General features: G+C 46.5%; 1 non-coding gene across 1 annotated transcript; it reads right to left on the bottom strand.

Annotated features, from left to right (window-relative positions):
* Positions 1 to 18,862: 18,862 nt before the first annotated feature.
* LOC117287394 lies at positions 18,863 to 18,969 on the bottom strand. The gene has a single exon (XR_004518717.1). It is a non-coding gene; the product is annotated as a U6 spliceosomal RNA (small nuclear RNA).
* Positions 18,970 to 22,185: the final 3,216 nt, after the last annotated feature.

Below are 22,185 nucleotides of genomic sequence, written 5' to 3' on the forward strand. Positions count from 1 at the left end.
CTCCCACGTGGCGATGGTGGCTGCACTGCCCTGCCACAATCCCACTCACGGGGCGGTCACTGGGTAGCTGTCCTGTCACATCCTCTTCCCTTTCCTCAACACGGCCCCTAGCATAGCACGTGACGTCAGGACAGCGATGCCCCCGCCCCCGTTACGGTGCCCAGCACAGCTGTGCTCCCGCCTGCAGCCCATCCAGGAGCCTTCACGCTGCAGAAACTCTGCCCATGCAACAGGCAGCCTGGCACTGCTGGAGGGTTCGGCACTCCGCAGAGGAGACTGGAGCAGTGACAGGAGGGTGGAGCTGGTGTATAAATACCCCAGTACCCCCGGCCCCAGGGTGACAGCTCTGATGTTCCGCACTGGCTCCCAGACACCCCTATAGGACTGAGCCCCACTATCTCTGGTGGTTATCTTAACCCAGCTCATTAGCTGATTAATATTGTGTGTGTGTGTGTGTGTGTGTTTTACTGGGGATTGAACCCAGGGTCCTCACACTGAGCTACATCCCCAGCTTTTTTTTTTTTTTTTTTTTTTTTTTTAAGACAGGGCCTCCCTAAGTAGCTGAGTTGCTCAGGATGGGCTCAAATTTGCAATACTCCTGCCTCAGCCTTCAAGAGTGCTGGAATTCCAGGCCTGGCGCATCACTCTGAGCTGACGTTAACCTTTTAATAAAGTCACATCTGATCTCCCTGAAGATACTTGCCTTGCTCCTCCTCCCTTCACAGACCCTACAGGAGGTGCACTCCTCTTGCCTCCTTTAGGACTTTACCTCAGGAATACCATCCGTCTCCTAACTCTACAGGGTTTCAGGCAGCATTTGGATGGGCTCTAGCATCATCCATTTTGAAAGAAAAGCCACGTTCACAGGACTGGCCTAGTAACAGAGTAAAGAAAGCTGGAGGTGTGCCTCAGGAGGGTAAAAACACTGCAGCCTTTGCTAAAGAGGCTGTCTGTCCTCCAGCACAGCTTTTTGACCCCTTTGTCAAAGGTTAGATGACTGAATGTACCTGGGTTGTTCCGTCTCTTCTATTCTGTGCCACGGATCCATGAGTCTTTTCTGCCAATTCCATGCCATTTTCATCACTACTGTTTTGTAGTAGAACTGGAAGTCTGGGTGTACCTTGAGACCATAGCATTAAATGAAATAAATCACACACAAGCTTAACTATCACATGGTTTCCCTTATTGTGAGAAACCCACAATATAAGTAAAGGGCAAAAGAAAAGATGGAAAATAGAAACGAGAAGACACCAAGAGATGGAGTAAGAGGGGAAGGGGAAAGGGATTTAAAAAACAAAGTCAAGATGTGTTCTGTACACGTGCCGACTCCCACAAGGAATGTGATTGTGAGGTAAGACAAAAATGTGTGAATGAAAGAATTTAAAAACACTGCACCCATACAGTGAGTGTCAAAGGATGTGGTTTCATTCTGTTCTTGAGGATGGTTTATCCTCTACAGACTGTTGATCATTTCTCCTGAAAAATCACATTTATCTGATGCCCCTCTACAGCCTTTACTTCCTGAATAATAGGAGACCTCTAGCTACACTGGCCTCAGTTTGAATCACAATAACTGAGTGAATCCTTCAAAACACCTTCTGTAACGAGTCCAACATGCAGAAGTCCAAGCCTGGCGCCACGCCTGGTAAGTGTCCAACTTGGACTGGACCTAGAAACAGTGAAAGTCATTGACCTCTCCCCCTCAGCCCACACCCACACCACTCCCTGGCCCAGGCAGTGGGCTGGTCCATGGGGCGGTGGCAAATCAGAGCAATACTAACCCCAAGAAAACTGGGGTAGCAGTGTCTCTAGAACTCTTTGCTTTAATTTCTCACACACACACACACACACACACACACACACACACACACACACACTCTTACACACAGGTTTTATTATGGTAAAATACACATAACACAAAATTCACCACTGTCACCACTCTAAGATGTGCCATCCAGGGCCATTAAATAAATTCACCTGTGCATCTATTCATGTTTTTATCAGATTATGAAAAAGCCACAAACATTTATTGTAGAATATATAATTGGAAAACCACAAAGAAGCTCAAGGAGACAGTAAAAATCATTTCTTCTCAGAAATAATCTGTTATTGTTGTGACTTCTTTATTTCCAGTTTCTTATTATCCATAATTTTAACAATAAAGAATGTGGCCTTACTCTCTACACGGTGTGGGGCTGACTTTTCCCCCCATCAGAATATTGACTACTTCTGGATCTTGAGTTTCTTTTTTAATATGTCATTGTGTTTATTTTCATTGTGATAAAACATGTGTAATATAAAATTTGCCATTTGGGCCACTTGTAAGTGTAGGGCTGGGGGTGTTAAGTACATTCCCACGTCAAACAAGCCTCTCTCTATCTTTCTGACCTTTCCCATCACCCCAAACACGTCTGTCCCGTGAAACCCCAGCCCCTCCACGCCCCTCTCACCACCCCTCGTGAATATAAGTTGTCTTTAACTCTGGAAAACACCTTTCCCAAAGATGAGGACCTTTCCTGTTCTGTCAGGCCAGGTAGTTAGGAATGTGCCTTAAGCACGAGGACAGGCTGGTTTTTATCCATCTGGGAAGATTCCACAAATCACTCCCAACTCTGTGGGACGCTTTGGGGCAAGAGATCTGATAAAGAGCATCTTTCTCGAAGATACTGCCGTCCCTCTCACCGCCGCCAGCGAGACAAAGGGAAAAGCACTCTCTCTCCTCCATCTGCTTCCTCCAGTCTCGCACTAAATTAATTACTTTTGGTGCTTTGATAAAAATATCATTCGGCAATGGCCAAGGTATACGCCATGTTAATGGCTGTGTTACATTGTGGGCCCTAATTATGCAGTTTCGAGCTCTTACAGTGATGGGGAACAGAGTAGCTATAATTACATAGTAGCAGGACAGGGTCTGTATTTAAGGGCACCGCGGCGCAGCTCCACACAGGATAAGCAGCGGCGGGGATGTTGGAAGCCCAGAGTTGAGGTGTACAGTGGGCTCCAGGGAGGTCCCCCGCTAGCACAACTCAGCACACCCACACTCCCCATCCTTCAGATGTGTCTAAACCCATGGTCCCTGCAACATACGAGGGTTTCTGGGGAGCCAGTGGACCCATTCTCCTGAGGACACCAGCGAAGAGACAGGTGAACAACTATACAGAATAGTGGCAAATGGACATAAATTCAATGCAAGAAATGAAAGTCAGCTGTGACGGAGAGGCACGGGAGAGACATGTTAGACAGCCCTCAGAGTGGCGTCTCCAAATAGGTGGCATTTAAACAGGGCTATGAAAGATGAAGATGTGGCCCAGAGAGAAGAAGACACAGAGAGAAGAAGGGATAGGGAGAGGAGCAAGAGATAGAAAACCCTTGGAGACCACCAAGAACAAACACCCTGTGTCCTAACCCAAGAGAAGGCAGCCTGGGAGGTGAAGGGTGGGCCCCAGCCACAGCACTGCCGGAAACCTCCAAAGGACTTTGCTGTACTTTTTGTGTCTTAAAAATGTTTTTATCTGAGAATAACTTTAGATGCCCAGAAAAGTTCTGACCCCGTTTTTCCTACACTACTCACCTCGCATTCCTATGGTTCATTGGTTGCGGCTAAGGAACCACACTTCCATTGACTAAGTCTACACTATACTCAGGTTTCCTGAGCTTTCCTGCTGCAGGATTCCATCTAAGATCCTTCAGTACTTTTAGTGGTCGCGTCTCCTCAGGATCCTCTTGTGGGTGACAGTTTCCTAGACCACACGGTGTTCGGTAGCCATGACGGCTTTGAGGGCTACTGGCCAGGTGACTGACAGATGATCCTTCTCTGTGGTCTTTTCTGATGTTTTCCCGGGAGGGTTGATGGGTCTTCGGGCCGTGGTTCTGGGTATAGACTCATAGATATTGACTTTCTACTCTAACACTACGTTATTTGCTTTGTTTCATTTATCTCAATGTCGGCCATTAGGGCTCTTTTGTTTGACATCTGTGCCCCTGTATCAGTCCATTTTCTGTTGCTGTAAGAAAATACCCAAGGCCAGATGTTTATAAAGAGAAGAGGGCTGTTTAGTTCGCTCTTTTAGAGACCCATCATATGCTCCGCTCAGGGGAGGTCACTGCAGTGCAGACATCACAGTGGCAGAGGACGTGCAGAATGGATCGCATGGCACAACAAGAAGCAGGGTGGACGTGAGAGTCTTCATCCTTTATACCAACTCACTCTCTCCAGAGCTGACTCACTCCTGGAGACCTGCATTAATGCCTCCCCGGGACAGCACCTCCAGCGACCCAACCGCCTTCCGCTTCTCAAACCCCACTTCTTACAGGTGCCACCACCTGTCACATCGCCCTCCTGGGGACCGGGCTCCTGACGCACGGCGCCCCCCACGCCTCAGAGTGGGAGAAGGGAGCAAACCACATCTGAACCACAACATCTCCGCTGTAGCCCATCGTTCTGTTCCTTTTCCTCTGGCACTCAGATGGTCCAGGCCTCACATACAGCGCTGCCTGCCCAGCCCTGGGCTCTGCTCTTTCTTCGAGGAGCCCTGGTCCCTTCGATGGCAGAATGGTATGAGAAACAAAGATCCGAGCACAGGCACTGCGCGGGGTTTTAAGCACATAGTGGCGCCGTCGGATTTCAGTTTCAAATGTCCTCCTGGCTGCTCCGGAGAAAATGTGTCGATGGGCAGCCGGGGTGGAAGCCAGGTTACCAGAAGGGACCCAGGATACCTGGGCATCCAGGTAAGAGGCAGTGGCTCGGCTGCACTCGGACCCCGGGGCAGCTCGAGATGGGTCATTGGAACAGCAAGGAGCCCCCAGATTGCTTCCACCGCCCCGCTCGCCTCCACGCCCGCCCAGCTTGCCTCTGCCCTAACCGTGACCAGAGTCCTAGGCCAGGCTCAGGTGATGAAAGAGGAGACAGTGGTCCTAAACATGGGCAGGGAATTTACTTGCACTGTGGCCACACTGGGGAGAAACCGGCAGTCCGGTGACTGCAAGTCTTGGGGTGCTATAAGGAAGGAACAGAAGGCGGTGAAAGCCAAGCAGTCTCGGTCAAATTGGGGTCTGAGTCATCACCGGCTCAGGTCTGGATCTGCAGGGTCCTGCTGGGGCCAGGGGCGATGGTTCCTGGACTGCTCGACTCATTGTTCCTACTTGAGACAGCTGGAGCGGGGAGAGGATTCACAGGGACAACAGACAATGAGTGGGTCCTCTTTTGGATTTGGGGCAATGACTAGGGACCGTGGCACTGCTCTGGTGGCTGGGAAAGTGCGCTAGATTCGACCCACCCTTCCCACGCCATGAGTCCAGACTGAAACAAAGCACCACCTGCCACCTCCCTTTTTCAGTGAAGTCTCTCTCTTGGCGCTCAGTTTTCGCTTCAGATCCTTCCTGGGTCTGCCAGATCCACTTCGGCCTTCCTGCTCCTTCTCACACCGCTGTGTTCCAATGTCTGGGCACCAAATCCGGAGAGATTCTTTCTCTGCTGCTCATCACTCTGTCATCTTCGCAGAAGTCTCTTTTGGGGGTATCTTTGAGACAGGGGTTCACTATGCAAAGCACTGCAATAAAGAAGTTCATTTTGGGGGAAAATCTTTATTGAGGGATAGACAGCTCCTCCCTGAGAGGGACAGGAGCAGACCCGAAAAGTTGCCCCTGGAGAAGTTCATTGTTGGTAAGCTGTTGATTATGATGTCCCTGTAAATCTTGAAAATATTTTAGTTATTTTATCTAGGTGACTTCAACCTTGAAGGAGGGAGAGAGAGGTTAGGGAAAGTCTGGACTAATCAACCTTGTATTACCAGCTTTTCAGAGAAGCACAGTTTAATCGATTAACTTGTCTGTGCAGATTTGAGCCGGAATCTGACTCACTCAAAGATTAGGGTAGCAAGAGGAGACAGATACAATATGAAGATAAAGAAGCCACGCTTTTATCCTACATCTAGTTGCCCTTGTGGAGGCCAAAGAGTCAGGGTCTTTGGTAAAAGCAGCCTTCAGCCTGTTCCAAGACCCCTCTGGTGCATTCCTTTCTCTGCAATTATCCTGAAATGCTTTCTGCTGCTCACCCTCAGGCACCCTGTTCTATGGGGGTTAGCGCTCTCACCTTTGACCTCTACAATGAGTCCTCGAAGACTCATCGAGGTCTGGGTGGGTTCACTTCACTTCTCCCCAGCCCTCACATAGGGCCCACACGTACACTGGGTGTGGTGGTGCATGCTCGAAATCCCAGCCCTCTGAGCCGAGCTGAGGCAGGAAGATCACAAGTTCAATTGGCCAGCCTGGACAATGTCGCAAGTTAGGGAGACCTTGTCTCAAATTTCTAAAATAAAGAGCTAGGAATGCAGCTCAGTGTGAAGGCCCTGGGCTCAACACCCAGTACTAGGGGGAAAAAAGCCCTCAAGGTCCCTGGGCCGCGCTTGGGAGCTGGACTTGTGCTATTTGGGGAAATAACAAAACAACTGGCTGAGCAATGGAGTATCGGGAACAGGGCTGCAGGAGGCACCAAGTAACCCACTTAAGAAAATAAACTGTTCTCAAGCCTTTTTTCCACCTCCGTTTGCATGGAAACAATTAGCATGTTAATTAAAATTAAGACTTGTCTGTTCATTAAAGTCAGCCCAGCAGTTGGCAGGACTGTGCTGGCAAAAATGCTGATGTGCTCTGGTCGCGGATGAGAAGCCGCTTCATTTCTAGTCCAACATTTACGAATCTCAGTGACTGCTGCATGTGATGGGCCTCGATATGACGGACTTGAGTTGGCGAGGTGGGCAAGCCCGTGCCAGCTGACACCCCCAAGTCCCAGCTCAAACGAGTGAGATTTGTAACCCCTCTCCGAGCCTTGCCTGGGTGGAGCACGCCTGGCTCTGTCAAGGGTTTGTTGCTCAAATTAATAGAATAAACAGAATTTCAGAAGGGAATGTTTAACCCACTTAAGACAATGCACTGTTTTGAAGCAATTAGTACCGTTTGCACACAATGCATGAGCTCACTGCAGAGAAGCCTTATTTCTGCATTAAGAAGGATCCACCAGGACCAGCACTTGGCAAAGCTTTACCGCCGGTTAGTTTCATCGCCACATGTTCTCCAAAGGAGTAACGAGCCCATGTCCTGGAAGCAATCCCCAAGCTTTCGGGTTTCCGAGTCATTCTCAGTAATTCTTGCTAGGCCTTCATTACGGCATCCGTAAAACGCGGGTGATGCTTATCTCAACGGGTCATTGTGAGGAGCTCATGAGTGAGTCCTTGACTCTTAGTGGGAGCTGGTTTCACTCTGACCCGCTCCCAAATCTGGGCGAATGAGGAGACAGACACTGAGCTCAGCTGCCAGTGGGGACAACCTGACATCATACAGAAGCCCTCGTGTTCCTGGGACGAGAACAGCATCCCTCTTTGATCTGAGCTCTGCTGCCAACTAGCTGGGAACCTGATAAGCCTCTCTAAATTTCAGACATCTCCTTCTGTCATGTGAGCCAGATCAATACGCTTTATGATTTTAAACTTTAAAAAAAGTAAGAGGTATTAAATTTATTTGCTTGTATATATTCCAGGACCCCCCCCCAACACACACACATAAACTTTTCTTCTACCCTCTTAGGTTTAGCCCTAGGAGCTTACAAATTAAACTAATAAAAGACAGATTAACAAGACAGAAGGCACACAGTATCTGGTAATATTTACATTCCCAGGAGTTCGCAGAAAAGAAGGGGAAACTCTTTTAGACTTGGGGTTTTATGCACTCTTTTAAGAAAGGAGAGAGAATTGGGCTACAAGGGATAATAAATCATAGGGAAGTTACTAGGAAATGTATAAGGGAACTAATAAATACCAGGGCTATTTTAATAAGGTTTGTTTATGCAAATTCATCTGGGGTCCACTCCCCTTCCTTGATGATAAGAGTCACTCTTCTTTCCCTGGCCCAGGGGAGGGTGGGCACCTCTTCTCCAGAGGGAAATGTATGCCCTGCTTTTCAGCAGAGCAGCAAAGGCCAGAGAATTCTTTCTGCATTTGTTACTTCTCAGTTATTTTTCATTCAAAATAATGCTTTCGCCAAAGCGGCACGTTTTAGGGTGAGCTTTCTGTCCCCCTTCAATTCCAAATGGGACCAAAATAAGTGCAGCCCAGAGTTTGCCTGAGCTGGGGGCAGCCAGCCTGGAAAATTCCGCGGCTGAGGTGTGCGTCTCCCCACCGCTGCGCCTTGAGATGAAGCCGGGAACTGCGCGAAGGCCTCCCGGAAAACGGTCCTCTTGTTCAGGCCACAGAAATTTACTGAGCACTCGGCGGGTGTCAGATATTGTTTTAGGGACCACAGAAGACAAGTAAATAAACAAAGAAGATGATTTAGGAGTGGTGAAGGATACAGAGACAAGAAAATAGAGAGAGTCTTGGTCTGGGATCCCAGGAAACAGACACTAAGAAAAAGATTTGTGTGTAAAAATGGTTCATGAGGGAGAAAATACCAAGAAACATGGCGGGGGGGCGTGACAAAAACAGGGAGGGGAAAGCAAGCCATGAGATTACAGAAGTTTTCTTTTCTTTTTTTCTTCCAAAGTAATTTCAAGTTCACTGGAGGGATGCAAGAAGGGTACCCAAAAAACAAACAGAAAATTTTGAACATTTTCTGATTGTTTTTCTTCCATGCCTCCTGACATCCCGACAAATTGGTGACAGGATGTGTCACCCCCTTCCCTTCCTTAGTATTTATTTATTCCTTGCAAATAAGGACACTTTCCCAAATAACCACAACTCACCCATCAAAATGAGGAAACGAAGACCGACGCATCGCACCCAGCCTCAGATGTCTCCCCTGTGTCTCGTGCCGGGATCCCACAAAGCACACACCACAGCAGGGCTCCTTTAGTGGCCTTCAGTGGGACGTTCATGACCCTGACAGCTTTGAGTTTTTCAAGCCGATCCTTCCGTAGAGTGTCCCACGATTTGGGGTTTGTCCGACGCTTCCTGTGATTCAAAGTTACTCATTTTAGCAGGAATTATCTCAAAAAGCCCTGCTATGTGTTGAGTCCTGTGGGAGGCCGTGTGGTTTAGATTTGTCTCATTATTGGTGATCTAGACCACCAGACTGAGGGAGCATTTCTCTGTGTCAAGTTGCTCTTTTCTCTGTTTTAATTAGCAAGTGTGTTGCGGTGAAGTGCTCAGAGATAACGTATCTTATCCCTCACAAGCTTTTACCTGCTACTTCAGCATTCCCTGATAAATCTTGGCAGAATTAGTCACCACGAAGCTTGCCGAACTGTGATTTTTCTGATTTCCTTATTCATTCTGCACTTAGTAGTGGATCTCTACAATAAGAGCTTTCTTTCCTCCCCAGGTACAGATTCATTTATTTACTGTTATCAACGTGGTCTCACAAATTCTTGTTTTTTTCCCAGTGGATTATAACCTGCTTTAATATGATTTATCTCGATGCCCTAAGTTTCCCACGTCCGGTCAGTGGCAGTTTCTCCATACTGGACTCCGTGTTCTCTTTGACATTTTCTTGCAACACATTGAGCATCTCCTTATTTTTTAGGGAAAAAAAACTGTATTTTTATTTATCTCATACTTCCTTTGCCCCAGCTTTGAAGTCAGCCATTTCTCCAGGGAGCCCTGATTCCTTTCAGTGCTGAGGGATATTTAGAAACCAAGATCTAAACGTTAAGGGTGCTAGTTGTTACCGAGGAGGCCACACTCCCAGCCCTCTCAGGGGCCACTTACATCGTCTGTATCTCTCCTTACTCGTATGCAGTCACACCCAGGTATCACAGCAGATTGATTCCAGACACCCGCCCCCCCCCAAGTCTCATATAAAATAGTGTAGTAGCTGAGTTTGGTGGTGCACGCCTATAATCCCAGCACTCTGGAGCCAAGGCAGGAAGACTGGCCCCCACTTCAATGCCAGCATGCACAGTGAGTTCCAGGCCAGCCTGAACTACATAGCAAGACCCTGTCTCCCCAAAACAGGTGTATTACTTGCACACATCTTCGTGTGTGGGGATCAAGCCTGGGCTCTGATACCTGCAAGGCACACAGTCCACCACTGAGCTGCACCCACCCCACTATATAGTTGAAATCGTCTCTAGATTATTTACAATAATTAAGCCATTGTAAATGCTGTATAAATAGTTATGATACTGCATTGCTTAGAGAATCACGAAAAGAAGAAACTCTGTTACATGCTCAGCACAGACACAATTATTTCCCAAGTATTTTAGATTCACAATTGGCTGAAGCCCTGAATGTGGAAACCTTCTATACTGAGGGCAGGAAGTATGAGTTCCGTTCGTGCAGTCTCCCTCTTCGCCTGCCGGGGCGCTGTCACCCCGTTCGCTGCTTCCTGGAACATTTCTTTCCCCACGGAAACGCCCCCTTCTGTCTGCTCAGGACCCAACACCTTCTATCGCGCTGCCAGGCAACCACAAACTCCTGCCCCCATGAAGACATCTACTTCAGCTCTCCCAGCCTGATGGCTTTTAGACTACAACACTAAAGAAGGCCGACAGCAAAAAATACAAAGGCAACTGGAGTTCTAGATCTGAGAGTGTGTCCTGTCTTGAGGGTGGGTTTTCTGGAAACAGAATCTGAGAACTGAGCGCAAATATCTATGGCTTACTGAGGAAATGTTCTCAGGAGAAAGTAGCATGAGTGCAAGAGAAGCGGGAGAGGAGCAAAAGGAGGCGTGAAGAAACTCTAGGGGCTAGGAGTACAGCTCAGTAGTACAGCGCGTGCTTAGGATGCACGAGGCCCTTGGTTCAATCCCCAACACACACCTGAAGGGTAAAGTCTAGCTGCAGTCTGATCCCACAGAGAGCTGTGGCGCATGCCTCTTGCCCCAGTCATCATGGAGAGGGACTGTGACTCTACCGTATTCATCATTGTTATGGCAAATTACTTACTACCTGCAATTTAATGCAGAAGAGGCTTATTTTGGCTCACCGTTTCAGTGGTTTCAGTCCAGAGTCAGCCAGCTCCAGAAAGGGCAAGGGTATGGCCAACTCCAGAAAGGTGGAAGGGTGTGGTCAAGAAACAGAGAGAGAGAGAGAGAGAGAGAGACAGGAAGAGCCAATGACAAGAATGTAACCCTCCCAGTCACATCTCTAATGACCTACCTCTTCCCACCAGCCTCCATCTGCACCTAGGCCCCATCTTGGAGCATGTGAGACTCTCAGGGATTGTTTTAGATCTAAAACATAACACTCCACACAAGGTGACCTCAGTTACCCAAGACACCAGTAATCCCAGCCTTCGGAGAGGCTGAGGCAAAACGGTGATGAGTTTGAGTCCAGGTGGGGCAACATAGCAAGATCTTGTCTCAAAATAAGGAATTAAAGAAGGGCTGGGATGTAGCTCAGTATGAACGCCCTTGGTTAAATTTCCAGTACTGCCAAGAAAGAAAAAGAATTTTTATAAAGGAAGAAAGAAAGTGAAAAGACAATCCACAGTGGGAAAATGCTTACAAATCATATGCTCTTAAGGGTGCTGTCCATAATATATAAAGAACTCTTACAACACAACAGTAAAAAAGAAAAAAAAAATACCCAATTGTAAAAGGGCCAAGTAGTTTGAATGGATATTTCTCCAAGGAAGATACACAAATGGCCAATAAATACATACGTGGAATTAGTCACTAGAGAAATGCAAATCAGAGCCAAAAGATAGTGCTTCATACTCTCTAGGATGGATATAATTTAGGAATGGAAAAGAGCACTTATTGGCAAGGTTGCAGAGAAACTGGAACTCTCATAAACTGCTAATGAGAATGGAAAATATAGTGGCCACTGCAGCACATGGTTTGAAAGTTTCTCAACAACTTAGAGTTGCCATATATATATGTATATGACCCAGCAATTCTGATATGTTGGTACACACCCGAGGTATTTAACCAAGAGAATTAGAAACAGGGTCACGCAAAAACTTGTGCAAAATCTTTGTAACAGCGTTACTCATCATAGCCAAAAAGCAGAAACAACCCAGATGTCCATCAGCCGATCGATGGATAAACAAAATGTAGTAAAGCCATAAAAAGCAATGAAGTACTGGTACATGTGACCACATGGGTCAACCTTGAAATCAGTATGCTAATGAAGGGGGCGGGACATAAAAGTTTTTATGACTCCGTTTATGCAAAATGCCCCGAACAGGCAAATTCATAGATACACAAAGTAAATGAGTGGCTTTCAGGGCCTGAGGACACTACAGGAAATGAGATGAGACAGCTGATAGGTATGGAATTTACTTTAGTGGTGATAAAAAGGTTCCAGAATTAATACTGGCAATGGTTCCACAATGCTGTAAGTATACCAAAAACTCAAGAGTTGTACACTTTTAACTAGAGAACTTTATGACATACAAACATGTCAAAATTTTGAGGTTAGAATGTGAGACTGACATCATCAACTGTCTACCCAGTATCTGTTACTAGACTGAGGTGTGATGCTTGGAGCCCAAGAAACCATCTTGGACCACGACTGGCAACTAAACATGGTGTTGGTCAACAGAAGCTGCCCACCCCAATAATGGGAAAGCTGCCATGGGTGGCCTACCGGAGGCTTCTTTTACACAACAAAGAAATAAGCATTTAAGAAAAAAAAAAAAGATGACAAAGTTCATGTCACTCATGTATCTGCGACGTACTTCTGCAACAGCTCAAGAGTCTGCTTTTGTCAGCATCAGCTGGGTGGCTTGACAGCTGAAGACTGAAATCCTTGGAAGCCTTGTCCATTCTCAAATCGGGCAGATGATGGTGGCTGTTGGCAGGGATCGTACCAAATGGAGGCTCCCAAGGCAGAAAGTACAGCACCTTTTGTGATGGAGCCTCAGATGGTGCATTCTCACGGCATCTACTTTCCTAATTTAGACACAAATCATAGATTCTGATTGTGTTGTATTTCTCTTTGAAGTTCTGTTTTTGCTTTGTGTTTTTACACTCTGTTATTGGTGGTATAGACATGTAGGGTTTTGATATTCTCTTGATGAGTTGACCGCATAACATATTCCTTGTTCTGAAATCTACTTTGATAGTAAAAATAGCCATCCACTTTCTTTTGATTAGTGTTAGTATAGTATATAATGTTTATTTCTTTTACTTTTTAATTTGTGTCTTTATATCTAAAGTAAGTTTCTTGTACTCTTTTTATTCAAACTGGCAATCTCTGGCTTTTAATACAATTATCAACATGGCAGAGTTTGAATAGGCCATCTTGCTATTTATTTTGTATTCATTTCATCTGTTATTATTCCTTATTCATCTCCTCTTGCCTTCTTTTAAATTAACCTTTTTATAGGATTCCTTTTTATCCCCATTATTGACTTGTTGGCCATAGATCATTTGTCTATCAGTGGGGTGTGCGTGCGTGCGTGCGTGCTCGTGCGTGTGTGTGTGTGTGTGTAGTGGCTGTTCTAGAGTTTACAATATGGATCTTTAATTTGATTCCATTTAGAAATACCATGCCATTTCGTGCATAGAGTTAAAATCATAAACAGCCTTTGATTCCTTCTCTCTTACCTTCCAGGCTAGTGTGGCCAGACATTTTACCCCTGTAGACATTACAAACCAAACAATACATTATTACTATTTTTCCTTTAAATGGATAAATATATTTTAAGTGATTTTTTTACATTTATAAAAATAGATTTTATACTTACCTACATATTTACCTTTTCTGACACTTTCTAGTCCTTGACATTTATCCACATTTCTTTCTGATTTCAATTTCCTTCTGCTTGAAAAACTTGCTTTTACCTGTCTTGCAGTTTAAGCCTGAGGGGAATTAGTTCCCCACGTGTTTATGTGTCTGAAAAAGATTTTTCTTTTGTCTTAATATTTTGGAAAATATTTTCAGTGGATATAGAGTTACAAATGGATAGTTTTTTTTTTTTTTTTTCAGTACCAGGGATTGAACTTAGGACCTTGTGCTTTCAAGGTAGGCACAGTGACACTGAACTAAATCCCCAGCCCCCAAATTGATAGATTTTTAAAAGCTTGGTCCTCTAGAGATGTCACTATATCATCTTCTGTATTACATGGCTTTTGCAGAGAAGTATGCTTTTATCCCAATCTTTCTCCTTTGATATGTAATGTGTCCATCTTTCTGGACTGCTTTTGAGGTTTTCTCTTGATCACTGATTTTTAAAAATAATATGCTATGGCATAATGTGAGCTTCCTTTAAGCTTTTTTCTTCACAGACAGGTTTATTGAGCTTGGATCTGTGGATTTATGGTCTTCATCACATTCAAAATGCCCTAGATACTATTTCTTCAAAGTTCCCCAACCCTTCACTCCTAGGTTCCAATTGCCCTTTTGTTAGAGCACTTGCTACTGATCACTAGTGGTGTTCATTTTCCTTGTCCTTTTCTCTGTGTGCTTTGCTTTGGGTAATTTCTATTGCTCTGTCTTCAAATCCACTGAGCTTTTTTTCCTGTAGTGTCTAATCTGCTTTTAGTCCTGTTGCAGTTTATTTTCCATTTCAGATACTCTATGAGCCTTGCTGCTCTTACTTCCCTCCTCTCAGGCAATGGTCTGTGCTGCCTGAAAACATCGCTTCCTCTCCTTTGACTTTCTGGTTGTTTCAGGTGGGAGGGCAGAGGCAGAACCCAGCCATGTTCTAAAACCGGCACAGTGAGCTGTTTCTGTTGGCAGGTAAGTGGTAAGAAGCACATCAAGTAAATCTGTGGGCCCTGCAAAGACTCGTAAGGAGCTAAGCTCTGTCCGCTATGGGGCTTTGTCTGTCGGATGAGATTTCCCAATTTGAGGCCAGGCTGTGTACCACTGCCAGGAATTTCCTCACCGCCCCCCTGAATCCAGCTTTCTCTTTGAATTAAACAAATACCAAAATAACTGCTCTTAACGGGTGCACCAAACTGTTAGCGTCTCCGAGTCCTTCCCGCATCTCTGACTGCCTGCGTGAACAATAATGGCAGGGAGACTTGGAGGCCGAGAATCCTCACGTGCAGGTCCCTTCCTTGCATGCCCTTCAGATTATGGCATTAGCAAATGGTCCTCCACCTTCTGAGTACAGCCCAGGCCCCTGTGTGGCTACGGTAATGTCCCTGACATCCGATACACCTGTAGCTCGAGCCACACCGGTCCCCACCCCATCCCTCTGAATGCCACCAGTCCCGGCTGAGCAGCCTGCCCTACTGCGTGTGACCCCCCCGCTTCAGAGTAAGTTACCTGCTCCTTTGTACAGCCGCCCGGAATGAAAATGGCACTTGCTTCCCTGTGATTAAAATGGGAAGTGATTGGAGTAAGGGAAGGAGGTCAGACTTTAGAAGAGGGGTGCCGTGCTCAGAAGCTGACCTGGTCCTTGGGGCTTGTCTCCGGCTACTGTCTTGAGTGGAGCCTGGCTGCTTTGACTGTTGCCATAAAACCCGGCCAGAAGATAGGTCGAAAGTTAAATCTCGGCAAGACGTAGATCTCATGAGCCTCGATTGTGCTCATGCTTCCCTCCTAAAATAATCAGAGCAGGACAGGCTCAGGAGTGAGAAAAAGTCTGCTTCAAAACCTGGCTTCTCCACCCGTCAGCTTTGTGACTTCAGATGAGTGATCTCAGTCTCTGAGCCTGAGAAGTTGACCTTGGGTGTAGACGGAGATGACCTTAACCCACACCAAGAGGCTGCTGTGGGACGGAACTAGAGTGTGGGATGCCCTGAGCACGGGTGTGCACGTGAGAGGGCTCCGTGCACTTGGCTGCTGGAAGAGTAGGATGAGCTGGTCACGCTGGGCACCGGGCTGCAAGTCTCACAGCTGGTTTCGAGAGGAGCCTTCCTCAGCCTGGCTCTCAGCGTCTAGCCAGTCTCGGCCAGTTTATATCATCCGACAAAGCCAGGCCAGGGTTCTCCCTGGCACTCAGCGCAGGAGTCGATGTGTACCATGGACTCCCCACAGAGCGTGCGTCTCTCTGATGCAATCAAGGAACAGAAGCCTGTCCGGCAGGCTGCTTTGTTGAACGCCAGTTCTGCTGCAAGTGGTTCTCACAAAGGGTGGGAGGTAGAAAAAAAATCCATATCTGAAGTGACTTCTATGTAGTGCAGCCAGCTGGGATGCCGGCAACATTTTCTAGGCTAGAAATGAAAAAGACATACTTTTTTTTTTTTCTGTTGTCTGTAGAAAACAATCTGCCTGACTATCCTGGCCTGACTATTTTTTAAGGATCACTACTAGATCCCACATTTTAATGGTTCAGGGGAATTTTGGTCATATTTCTAAATCTTTTCCTCAATATAATTTGCGTTATCATCTATGTAAATGAAGGCTAAGACTCATTTTATGGTGCTACAATGATGTTTCAGTGACAACTCTCCCTTCCCATAGGCTGGTCTCAGTCTGTTTTCTGTACCTCCAAAAAGACCGATAAGCAAAAAGAAGGCAGTGACACTGGATACTGATAGTTTCAAAGTTCTTGGCAAAGAAAAGCAGAACGTTTGCAGTCAGTCACTCCTTGTGGCCTTCCTTGATCACACTAAGACTAAGAAAGATTTTTGCAAATTGAAGGCAGAAAAGCGAAGAGGCTCAACCTCTCCTAGTCTGTCCATGTGGGCATGACCCCGTCCACCTTAAGTGTAAGGCATTTTTGCAATTTCTTTGGTCACTGGCTCACTGGCCACTGCAGGCTGGGACTAGAACCATCTTGTGGCTAAAGAATAGACAGAGGTCCATGCTCCCTTGCTCAGATGGAGCCATAGCAGGCAGACTGAGGAACAGTATATTCTGTATGTCCTGTGAAGTACTTCTGCCTCTCAAAAGGCCACCCCCCCATCTTTGTGGAGAATTGAGCAAGCAAAGGCCCTCTCAGATTCATAGTTCCATTCCTGTTCGCTTGACTCCTGGGCTCAGAACTTGGCATGAGCCTGGAGGTAGTGAACTTAGAAACTGTCTGTTCACCAAAGTGCAATTCAAAACATTTACAGCTGGGGCCAGGGATTGAGCTCAGTGGTTCCGCCGCCTGCCTCGCAAGCACAAGGACTGGAGTTCGATCCCCGCTACCTCCCCCAAATAAGAAAACATTTACAACTATTTCTGTCAAATAAAAAACATGCGGTGTGTCCTCAGCCACCTTTTTCACCAGATCTGGCACCACAGAAATTCTGACTCTTCTCCAAAAATTAAAATGACCATGAAAGGTAAACATCTGGAGTCAGTTCAGGACATCGTCAACCACAGCAGCACAGCTAAAGACGCTCCAGAAAGAGGACTTCCGAGACTGCTTCAGAAGAGAGCAGGAGTGATGGGACAAGCGCGTGTGAAGCAAGGGAGAGTCTTTGCGGGGGCGCGTGCTACGGGCAGTGTGTCTTCTACTGCGATACTTTCAAACATGTCAACATTTGCTGTAATTTTTAATCACACCATATGGATTAACCATCATTTCCTGGCCTCTAGTCCAGGCCATTGGTGCATAAATGGTACAAATTCAGTTCTGTACACATTGAATGAGAGCCTCCAACTGCTAGGGCTGTGTAGGCAGAGTGTGTGTGTGTGTGTGTGTGTGTGTGTGTGTGCATGTGTGCGCGTGAGTGTGTACCTGTGTGTGTGTGCGTGTGTGCCCTCAAAACCTCACCTTGAAGACTGTCTTTAAGGCACCCTTAAAATGCTCACCACTGAGACAGCCAGCAAACTGACCTCAGGGTCCCGTTACCCTCAGAGAGTCTCACTGTTGGCATCCAGAGGGGGCTTCGTGCCACCTTGTCAGAGCACAGGAATTCTGGACAGAAGAGGGCTCACCGTCTAGAGGCACCTGGAGGTGTCGCCCACGTCCTCTGCCTCCCGCTCTACCACTTTCCTATGTCACCAGGGTAACCAACGCATCCCCAACACCCCCCCAGGTCTGGCAGCCAGGCAGCCGGAAGGTTAAGGCTAATGAAAGATGCTATCTGGAAACCAGGGCCGAGCCAAGCTGACACAATTAGCTGTATCTGTGGTCCTTGTGGTTTGGCAAGTGAGGACAGGGTGGAAGGAGAGATGGGAGGGGGCATCCTCTCCCAAAGCTTCAGAACAAAGCGAGCAATTTGGATGGCTTCCAGTCAGAGATAGCAACTTTCCGAGTGGCCGTCTAATTAGCGCCTGCCCAACTTCCGAGAGACAATTGCACAGAGCAAATGAGCAGGGACGCTCGGCTTCCCCTTAGCTCTGGCCCGCGGACTTTCAGAATATGACAGCTCCACACTCAGCCCATTGTTCCAGTTTCAAGGCCAGGAGGTATCCCCCACCCCGAAAGAGTGCTGTTCTCCTCACCGGCATTTGGAGTACAGCTTGATAATGTTGTCAGCATCCCAAATACCCCAGAGCCCCTTAAAAATCCTTATTTCTCTGAGGTTGGTGGGGAAAGGAGAAACATGTAGAAGGCAACCAATATCCTTTTTATCTGGATTTTAACTGTCCTATGAGCCAAGTTTAATTTTTAAAATTTCTTTTGGTGGTAGTGGGCATTGAACCTAGGGCCTTCACACCTAGCTAATTCCCCAGCATCTCACCAGGTCACTAAGTTGCCCCGGCAATGTCTCAGCCTCCCAGAGTACTGAGAATACAGGCACGCACCATCACTCCCAGCAAATTTTTATTTTTAATTGACACAGACTATTTGTATATATTTAAAAGTTACAGTGGATAATGTGATATATGTTAAGTATACAGTGGTCAAATCATGGTAAGTGGTATTTCCATCTCCCTAAACATTTATCATTTTTTCAGACTCTTCTTTCTAGCTATTTTGAAATGGTAAATTTTTGTGGATTGTAGTTATCTTACTGTGTTACAGAACGTTAGAAGCAATTCCTCTCATCTAACGATATTTTGTTATCTATTACCTAACCTCTGTCTATCCACCTTTCCCTTGTCTTTCCTAAACTTTGGTGACCTCATTATACTCTCTTCTTCTATGAGAGCAGAAATATGGAATATTTCGTGAATTTGCAAATCATCCTTGAGTGAGGGCCATACTCATCTTCTCTGTACCATTCAATTTTAGGACGTGGGCTACAGAAGCAAAGCACCAAAGGTGACCTCCGTGTGACCTTGAGCAATGGACTAACCTGGACTCCCCCCTAAAAGGCGGTTCGTGACCATACACAGCCTGACAAATCATGGTGAGAATCCAGGTCAAGAGCCTAGACTGGGGAGATGTCCAAGAAATGGCACTTGACGAAGACAACAGTAACAATGTGACAGTCGCGACGGCCGCTGTAACCATGGTGATGCTCCTGCCGCAGGTGGTGTTGATGAAGATGATGGTGATGAGATTTAGTCCCCTCTGTTATCTTGTTTCCTGGGGTGGGAAAATCCAACACCATGGTAGAAAGCGACTGCTGGTGGTGGGGCTCACACATGGTCCTCGCCTTACGACAAAGCACAATAATGACAATCACCATTTATAACAAACACCTGACTGTTCTCCAAGGTGTTCTTCCTGTGGAACATATGTCGCCTCCAAGGCATTCTGGAGGGGAGGGAGAAAGGAAGCTCAGGACGCTGAGGGAGCTGTTTTCAGCACAGAGGACTTTGTGTCACAGTAACACGAGAGACAAAGATCTGAAATGGAGGACGCAGCCTCAATGGCCGGTGGCATCTAAAGCTCACTTCATCTATTTACAGAGAGACGAGAAGCTGGCAGGTGCTCAGCAGAGAGCTAGAATTCCAAAACTCGCTGCAGGTTATCTGGTATCTGTCGCTGCGTGACGCACCACCCCAACATTCACCACTCCAAACAACCTCATTATATTTTCTCTTCTATTTCTAAAAGTTGGCAAGGCACAGGTGGCCTTCAGGCCCTGGGTCCTCTTTTGATCAGCAATGGTACGGGGGTGCTGGACACTGACTGAGGTGTTAGTTGGTGGCCTCTCTGTATGGCTTGGGTTTCTCACAGGTGGGCAGCTTGTTCAGAAAGGCAGTATGTTTCAAGAGTAAAGGTTACAGAAGGGAGAAAGCAGCTCACAATTCCCCTCAGAGCTGGCCTGAGAAGTCCCAGAATACCAAACCTACTGTATGCTGTCAGTCAAAGCAGATGCAGGGCCATCCCACCATGAGAAAGAAGGGAGAGTGCTGCCACCTACCAGGAGAAGAGGCACAATGTATGTTCAGGGTACAAAGGGTGTGGAGGAACTGGCAGCGGCCATCTTTGGATGGCCTTTCTCCCCACAGTTGGATTCTTACTTGTTTGCTCAAGGCTCACAAAAGCAAAAGCTTCCTGACCCCCAATTCCGCTGCCTCCTTTTGGCTAAAGCTATTCAGTGGGCCACCCCACTCCAACACCAAGTAGAAGTAGTGAGGGCAAGAACTCAGGGAGGGCTGGTTCATGGCGGCCATCTTGTAAGACTGCTGACCTCCCAAGAAGATATAAGAACTCACAGCTACTCATGCTAGCACACTAAATCCAGATCCTCTCATGAGTCCCCCTCGCATCAATCCAGAATTAAATCAGAAATGGGAGGTAAAAAAATGTTTTTCCATTCTTATTCTAATGCCTTGAGAGACCACACTCATCCATCTCCTTGTTTTCTGCTAATGTGAACTAGCAAAATATTTTCATTATTTGGGTATGTAAAATGCTTGAATCTATCTTTTGTTTTGTTTTGTTTTTTGTTTTTTGGGTTTTGTTTTTTTTTTCAGACAGGGTTTCACTATGCAGTTGAGACTGACCTCAAACTCACTATGTAGCCCAGGCTGGTCTTGAATGCACAGTGATCCTCCTGCCTCAGCCTCCCGAATGCTGGGATTATAGGTGTGCACCACCACACCCGGCTACTTGACTCTATCTTTAATCACAGATCTAGAGGCAGACTAGATGTGGGGGTGCTCAGGAGGAAACATAAGATCCCCTTGTGTGTTAGGCAGTTTTGTACCATTGTAAAAAAAATACTTGAGGCAATCAGCTTACAAAGAGTAAAGGTTTAATTTGTTTCACTGAAAAAAATCTCAATTCCAGGACTCAGTCCTGGCTCAGTTAAACTTATTCCAGACCCTTCTCTCCTCGAACAGAGAATTGAACGCAGCAACCCAGAAATAATGCCTCAAATTTATTTGAAAAATGAAGGGTAAAAGGGTAAGGGGAAAACCGGCTTTGCAGAGCAAACCTGGGCCAAATAAAAGAGGAAAAGAAAAAAAGGGCAAAAATAAAAGCACGTCCTGGTCTGGAAGACACAGAGTGGCTGCCGTGAAGTCATGATGGGAGTTGCTCGCCTCACGGCATCCGTGCTCCCACATGCAGTCCACGTCTCACGGGAACCCGAGAGAAGTTCCACATACGGGGTCCCGGGAATGATGTGGCGCTGTCCTGGGATCTCGGCATTAGCAGGTCCCGCTTACTTCCCAGAAAGCTTCGCCCTGCCCTACCTCCTACCAGTCCCACTCTTCAATGCCTGTTCTAGGTCTCACTTAAAAGAACCACTGAGGTGAGACTTCAACTCTATTATCATCCAGCGACCTTCAGGGACAAGAAACGCAATGGATTTCCAGCTATGCTACTTGTGACTAATGCAGGTGAGAAATCATGTTTAAAGAGGCATTGATGTTCTTCGGTTCTCGCGAGACCTACAGTCATAATGCAGAACCCTAATCTCATCGATTGCTGTCTTTAAAACTCTACAGTACTGGTAAAGGTGGTTAACATACCCAACATTGTTGTATTCTTCGTGCTTGCTCTTAATGGGTCATTAGAGCAGTCTGTTGGCCTTTAGCAGACAAAGGATGCTAGACCTTATCCTCTGCCAACTGGGCCCTCACTACCTTTGAATTTAATCAGATCAGGAACCAATCACAAGTTTCCATTTCCCAGAAAAATGCATCACTTATAATCTGTTAAGATTCAGTTGTGGATAATAGAAGCCACTCTTACCAATTAGGGCAGAAGAGGATCCATCCCAAAGTATTAGGAGCCACCAGACCAGCAGGACCACAGGAGAAGTAGGCTCTGAGCCCACAGGGAAAAGCTCAAGTCTCCCACAATCCTTCTGTGGCACTCCTCCACGGTTGCCAAGGGAACCAATAAGACAGGAAGCTGCTTAACCACACCATTACTTTACGACCCATGCCAGCAAATAGGGGATGGCTTGTGCTCCGCCTCTCTCCCTGTTGAAAGTAGATCCACAGCCAAGTCTTTCCTTGAAAGTTCTGATTGGTGAAACCTAAGTCACATCTGAAGCCCTGGCTTCAAGGGAGGCTGAGAAATTAACTTGTATTTTTCTAGCTTCTCCCAATACAGGAAGGCACACTCG

The sequence above is a fragment of the Fukomys damarensis genome, unplaced genomic scaffold (assembly GCF_012274545.1).
Source record: "Fukomys damarensis isolate Sample0158 unplaced genomic scaffold, DMR_v1.0_HiC HiC_scaffold_23, whole genome shotgun sequence".
Classification (NCBI taxonomy): Eukaryota; Metazoa; Chordata; class Mammalia; order Rodentia; family Bathyergidae; genus Fukomys; species Fukomys damarensis.